We start from the raw sequence: 7,172 nt of genomic DNA on the forward strand, positions 1-7,172 counted from the left end.
TGATGGAAATATTTGTGCCGCAGAACCTTGGTGTCGATTCTATGGAAGCTAGAAACCGTGACGCATTTATTCAAGCACATGTCACCGATTTTGCTAACCGCTTGTACAATCCAAACCCCGAAGAACGGGTGGCAATTCTGTACCCTGATTGTACCTACCTTAAAGCTCCGAAGAGTTCCCATTTCCGAGTAGCAAGGCAATCATACTCTATGCATAAAAAATACACGTTGCTCAAGGGCGGACTCGTTGTAGCCCCCGATGGCTACATCTTGGATGTACATGGTCCATATTTTTCAGACGCCAGACACAACGATGCAGCGATCCTAATGCATGACATGAACCCTGATATAGAAAGGGATAGGGGTGCTATTCGTGAATGGCTCCGTGAAAACGACATTTTTGTTGTTGACAGAGGGTATAGAGATGCTCTCCATTTCCTGGATGAGTTGGGATTAAACCATGAAATGCCAGCTTTGTTGCCAAGGGGTCAACGGCAGTTAACGACATTAGAGGCAAATCAATCGAGAAAAATTACCAAAACCCGTTGGATTGTGGAGAGTCGGAACGGACACCTAAAGAGCATTTTCAAAATGTTTCGGGACATGATTCCAATGCAGCACTGCGAACGTCTTGGTGATTTCTTAAGGATTGCTTGCGCTATAATTAACAGATTTCATCCACCAATACTCATGCAAGGTGCCGATGACGACCTAGCGCGTAGAATGCTTGAACTAGCACAGCGACCAAATACGTTACAAGAACGGGTGATAAACGAAAGACTCCATTTGCGACAGGGGAACGGTCGTTGGATTCCAATGGATGAAAATCAGTTAGAGGGATTTCCGGTTTTACCCTTGGAATACATTCGAGATAAAACATTTGGCACATACCAGGTAAAACTAGCTCCTTCATATATTCAGGATCGTACTCAGCGAGATATCGCCAACGAGTTTCATTTAGAAACACAAGAGTTTGAAGCTGGATTGATACGCGGAAAAATATATTCACGTTTCACACAAGCTGTGAAGCATACATTATATATATCCTACACTGAACAACAACAGCCGCAACTAATAGAAGGTCCGCAACCAGAACCAATCCTCCAAACTTATTGCACTTGCAAAGCAGGTGCTCGCACACTGGGAGTCTGCGCCCACGTTGCAAGTGTTCTATGGTATTTTGGATATGCCCGCCACCAAGAAACTGTGAAATATCCCACGGACAATCTATTAAGAGCAGTGCTTGACGCTGCCAATAGGGATGAACACGGAGCGATAGCGGTTTAGCGCGACAATTCCATTCAGGCATAGTGTAAGCATGAGCAAGTTCACCATTACTGCTGTATTCGCCAATAGCCTAATAGATCTAACCGGGTTAAACTGCATGTTACAAACAAAGAACTTTAAGTGGTATAGTTTTTTGGCCTACTCGCATTATGTATATTCTAGGAGAGCGGTCGCTCTCTTAGATAAGACTTGATACTGCCTCTAATGCTAAAGGAGGGTTCTTTGATTGGCCGTAACTTTTTTCGTATTGTGTTTGCAGCTTTGAAATTTTGCCAGTGAACTAAAATTTGGGCCCTAATTATGTGGTTAAAATTTCATAGAGATCCAACTAATAGTTAATTCTATAAAGAAAAATGTTGTTAAGGGTGGTTTTAGAATCCATAAAATTAATCCGACATTTGGTGAAAGATACAATATTCTTCCATAGAGATAACATGAGATTTTTTTGAAAAATGACCTTAATTGGGATCGTGTATAAAGAAAACTATTCATTCGTTACGTTTGGGAACCATCTTAAATGAAAGATAACAGTCCATAGATGTGCCTTTTCTTAGTTTCATTAAGATCAATTAAATTTAAGTATTGATTTTTATCATTATTAACACATACTTTGACTTACGTTGTTTTGGGTATTGGAATTACGGCGTTTTACCACTGTTAGAGACACGCATTTTAGCCCTAATTTTATATTGGACTTACGGCGTTTTTGTCGTGATTCACGCCGTTAGAGGGATATTAAGCAAGAAAAACATGGCGTTTGAGCTCATGTAGGTGCTTTGCCTGGGTGCTTGTAGGTGCTTTGCCAGGGTTCTTGTGGGTACTTGTGGGTGCTTGTAGGTACTTGTGGGTACTTGTGGGTTCTTGTGGGTACTTGTGGGTTCTTGTGGGTACTTGTGGGTGCTTGTGGGTACTTGTGGGTGCTTGTAGGTACTTGTGGGTGCTTGTAGGTACTTGTGGGTGCTTGTAGGTACTTGTGGGCTTTTGTGGGTACTTGTGGGTTCTTGTGGGTACTTGTGAGTTCTTGTGGGTACTTGTAGGTACTTGTGGGTACTTTTAGGTACTTGTAGGTACTTGTGGGCTCTTGTGGGTTCTTGTGGGTACTTGTGGGTTCTTGTGGGTACTTGTGAGAGCTTGTAGGTACTTGTGGGTTCTTGTGGGTACTTGTGGGTGCTTGTAGGTGCTTGTGGATACTTGTGGTGCTTGTGGATACTTGTAGGTGCTTGTGGGTGCTTGTAGGTACTTGTGGGTACTTGTGGGTGCTTGTAGGTACTTGTGGGTACTTGTGGGTGCTTGTAGGTACTTGTGGGTGCTTGTAGGTACTTGTGGGTTCTTGTGGGTACTTGTGGGTGCCTGTGGGTACTTGTGGGTGCTTGTAGGTGCTTGTGGATACTTGTAGGTGCTTGTGGGTGCTTGTAGGTACTTGTGGGTACTTGTGGGTGCTTGTAGGTACTTGTGGGTACTTGTGGGTGCTTGTAGGTACTTGTGGTTGCTTGTAGGTACTTGTGGGTACTTTTAGGTACTTGTGGGTGCTTGTGGGTGCTTGTGGGTGCTTGTAGGTACTTGTGGGTGCTTGTAGGTACTTGTGGGTGCTTGTAGGTACTTATGGGTACTTTTAGGTACTTGTAGGTACTTGTGGGTGCTTGTAGGTACTTGTGGGTGCTTGTAGGTACTTGTGGGTGCTTGTAGGTACTTGTGGGTGCTTGTAGGTACTTATGGGTACTTGTAGGTATAGGTACTTATGGGTACTTGTAGGTACTTGTGGGTGCTTGTAGGTACTTGTGGGTACTTGTGGGTACTTTTAGGTACTTGTGGGTGCTTGTAGGTACTTGTGGGTACTTTTAGGTACTTGTGGGTGCTTGTAGGTACTTGTGGGTGCTTGTAGGTACTTGTGGGTGCTTGTAGGTACTTGTGGGTGCTTGTAGGTACTTGTGGGTGCTTGTAGGTACTTGTGGGTGCTTGTAGGTACTTGTGGGTGCTTGTAGGTACTTGTGGGTGCTTGTAGGTACTTGTGGGTGCTTTTAGGTACTTGTGGGTACTTTTAGGTACTTGTGGGTGCTTTTAGGTACTTGTGGGTACTTGTAGGTACTTGTGGGTGCTTTTAGGTACTTGTGGGTACTTGTGGGTACTTGTAGGTGCTTGTGGGTGCTTGTGGGTACTTGTGGGTGCTTTTGGGTGCTTGTGGGTACTTGTGGGTGCTTTTGGGTACTTGCCCCCGTTTCTTGTCCCGGGTACTTGTAGGTGCTTGTGGGTGCTTGTGGGTACTTGTGGGTACTTGTGGGTACTTGCCCCGGGTGCTTGTCCCGGGTACTTGTGGGTGCTTGTAGGTACTTGTGGGTTCTTGTGGGTACTTGTGGGTTCTTGTGGGTACTTGTGGGTTCTTGTGGGTACTTGTGGTTGCTTGTGGGTGCTTGTAGGTACTTGTGGGTTCTTGTGGGTACTTGTGGGTTCTTGTGGGTACTTGTGGTTGCTTGTTGGTACTTGTGGGTACTTGTAGGTACTTGTAGGTACTTGTGGGTGCTTGTAGATACTTGTGGGTGCTGAAATTTGTTTTCCAAAAGTTGTATGAAGCTTTTTATGGAACATATGTTTTAAACTCATGGTTTTAGTTATATAAAGTTTTACCAAGAAGCGATATCTAGTTTACTAGGGAGAAGGTATAAGATGCCTAAGTATTCGCGCGCCATAGTCCCAGTCCTACTTTCAAAGTACAAGGGGGGACGTAAAAGGAGGCCGGGCTATTTCGCCTCTCCTCAGTCGGAAAATACGTAGTTTTCGTCATTCGCGTCGCGTTTACGTAAGTTTTCTGGTCCGTGACCAAATAAGCATTTTTTAAACTGGACATTAGGCCAGCGAATTTCCTGACTTGGTATAAATAAACTGGTCCGTGACCATTGACCAGAGCACGTCGTCTGCTAAACTAAAGAAGTGGATAATTAAAATATTAGAATTTTAATGTGTGGAGTCTGATTACCCTTGAACTTTCTTAGTTTTCTCGTGGACCACTGACCCCCCCCCCTCCGATTTAATTTTTGAACTGGACCAGGCAATTTTTAAACTGGTCATTTGCCCTGCGTCACCGCCTTATTTCATACGCTAATGCGAGTTGCTTTGCGTTGTCGAGTGCGTGATGGAGTTGGCTATGCCTGGAGTCCCAACCTTGAAGGAGAGAGGAATGGAGTGGAAACCTATAGCGTTGTCTGTGTACCCCCACCTACGGCAACCTAGTCCTCCCAGCATCCTCAGCGGTTAGGTAGGGTCGTACTGGACGAAATTGTAAAGGGCGCTCCCTCTTTCTTCAAAATAGAAGCTAGTTCTCATACATATAAAATGGCGGTACGCGGCAGCACTTAGCAATCGCCTACCGAAGGGTAGGGGCGTGCGCGAGGTACATTGGGAGAGATACGGTGCCGCAGGTCGCCCATCATCATTTCCAATCCATTTCAACTCCCTTATCCCTGTCCCAAACCCCGCGACTTCCAACCACTTGCATAGCCCACTCGATCGCGCTCTCTTTTCCCCGACTACATATTTTGAAGATGGCACTTTTTAGGCATATTAACAATCTTGGATCATCTTTGTGAACTTTTAGGGTAGCCCCGACCATTTTTGTTTAAGGTTTTAAGCTTAATATCAAACAGACGTTAGTTTATGCTACAAAAAAGTTGAAATTGACAATTTCGGATCGTCTTTGTGAAGTTTTTAGGATATACGAAATTGAATTAGGTTAATTACAATAAGAATACAAACTTTTATTGATTTAAGTTTTTTTTGAAGTATCATTATAAATAAACGTCTGTTTGAGCTAAAGTTATGGTCCCCTTTATATATGTTTCTGCTTAGTGCAGATTTTGAAAATGTAAAACAGTTTCTTAACATTCTTAATTAAAATGAAGACTGAAGGAACAGATATTAATCAAAAATGTCTTGATTAGAATCAAGACCTTAAAAGTATCGATAAGACTGAGGTTATCAATTGTCTGAAGGATCAGATATTATTTTTTCTTTTTAATTGAAACTTAAATGCATGCTTAAGAAAAAACAACGTTCCATTACCGTTTTCCGTTGAAATAAATTATTTTACTGGTAATCAATTTCAAAAATTTACTTATCTCGGCTTTTCGACCACAATTCCATTCCCCGAAAACATTTTATCATTACATTAATTACTTTTGGGAGATAACGTGTCAAAATAACCCATAAAACAATAAAAACTGTAATAGCGGTCTGTTTAGCCATGACAACAACCTTTTAAGAGTTACAAGGACTATATAACCCTTTCGAGACTAACAGAACCTGAGCAAACTATAGCTTAACCAGCTACTAGTACGACCAGGGAGAATTGATGTAAACTGGAGTTGAAATTTCATCATGTGCGACCTGCGGCCCAGAAACTCTCCCATAGTCCTAGTGTGTGTAGAACATAATTTTTTCGCTGTTATCTGCCAAAATCAATCTTTCTAGGTATTGCCGCCTCCTCACTTGAATTTTTCATGATATATTAAGGTTTGAACGAACAAAATTCTAGATTACTTTTTTCACTACCATGTCCCTCTGCTACCTTGAAGCAAACTTTCCTCTCTTTTTGCTGCTCATTACCGGTGCCATTCCCTTGACTTTCTGTTCGTTATAACTACTATCATGAGTTTATTTATTTGAAACCAAAATATAAAAAAATGGATTCTTTTTCCTTTTGTGCTACTTAGAATTTACAAATGTATATAACGTTGTGCCGTGCCCTATCAAATAGGCTCTAACCATTGTTAGAAACTAGATAGAGAAATTGGTCAGTAACACTGATCATGCCCTGAACTATGAAAAAGAACAATACGACGGTTCACTAAAGTACACTTGATATTACATCATTTTGCAAAACCGCGAGTAAAAATGTTACTGTCCCTATTGAATTTGGCGCCATTGGTTTTAGAATAATTAAAATGTTCCACTGCGAAGCGTGCCGGTCACGAATGGGGATGTAACGTCTTTAGGAACCTTTTAAAACGAAAACCATACACGTACTCTCCCAAAAGTAATTAATGTAATGATAAAATGTTTTCGGGGAATGGAATTGTGGTCGAAAAGCCGAGATAAGTAAATTTTTGAAATTGATTACCAGTAAAATAATTTATTTCAACGGAAAACGGTAATGGAACGTTGTTTTTTCTTAAGCATGCATTTAAGTTTCAATTAAAAAGAAAAAATAATATCTGATCCTTCAGACAATTGATAACCTCAGTCTTATCGATACTTTTAAGGTCTTGATTCTAATCAAGACATTTTTGATTAATTTTATCTTGTTCAACTTTCAGACTCTCTATGTCTTAGTCCTCTAGTAATGAATTAATCATAGTTTAATAAATAAATACTGTTATGCTATCTACTTGAGTTGTCACTGTCATTGCAGATAGTATCGTGAAAAAAAATCGTGGGATGGTCTGGATTCGAACCGAGGTAAAAATATCACCAGGCAAACGTTCTATCTACACACCTATACTCACACAGAGAATGTTGTTCATCTTAGCAAAATAAAGGTTAGCGAAAATAATGTTATAGCCTGTAAAAGACTACACTAAGTAATTGTCCAACTTCAACTTCAATTACTGATCAAACTATGGTAGCTAGAGAAAAACGCCCACGGACACTTTTGATCAGCTGACTAAGCTTAACAACATACTTAAATTTTTAAAAAATCCTGGGGTGTTAATACAGACAGAAAGACACGTCGATATTAGAACCTCTCCGTGACATACGTCACTCGGATAAGTAAGCAAATATATAGAATAAAATAAGTCGCCTCATATCAAAATATCATTAATAATGCCTGTACACTGTAAAAAATAACCGTACTGTCTAGAACCTTTAAAGGAATTTTTCGATGCATCTCCAGAC

This window comes from Phalangium opilio, unplaced genomic scaffold (assembly GCF_054372755.1).
Source record: "Phalangium opilio isolate 3A_F unplaced genomic scaffold, DU_Popi_V2 ptg000098l_1, whole genome shotgun sequence".
NCBI classification, from domain to species: Eukaryota; Metazoa; Arthropoda; class Arachnida; order Opiliones; family Phalangiidae; genus Phalangium; species Phalangium opilio.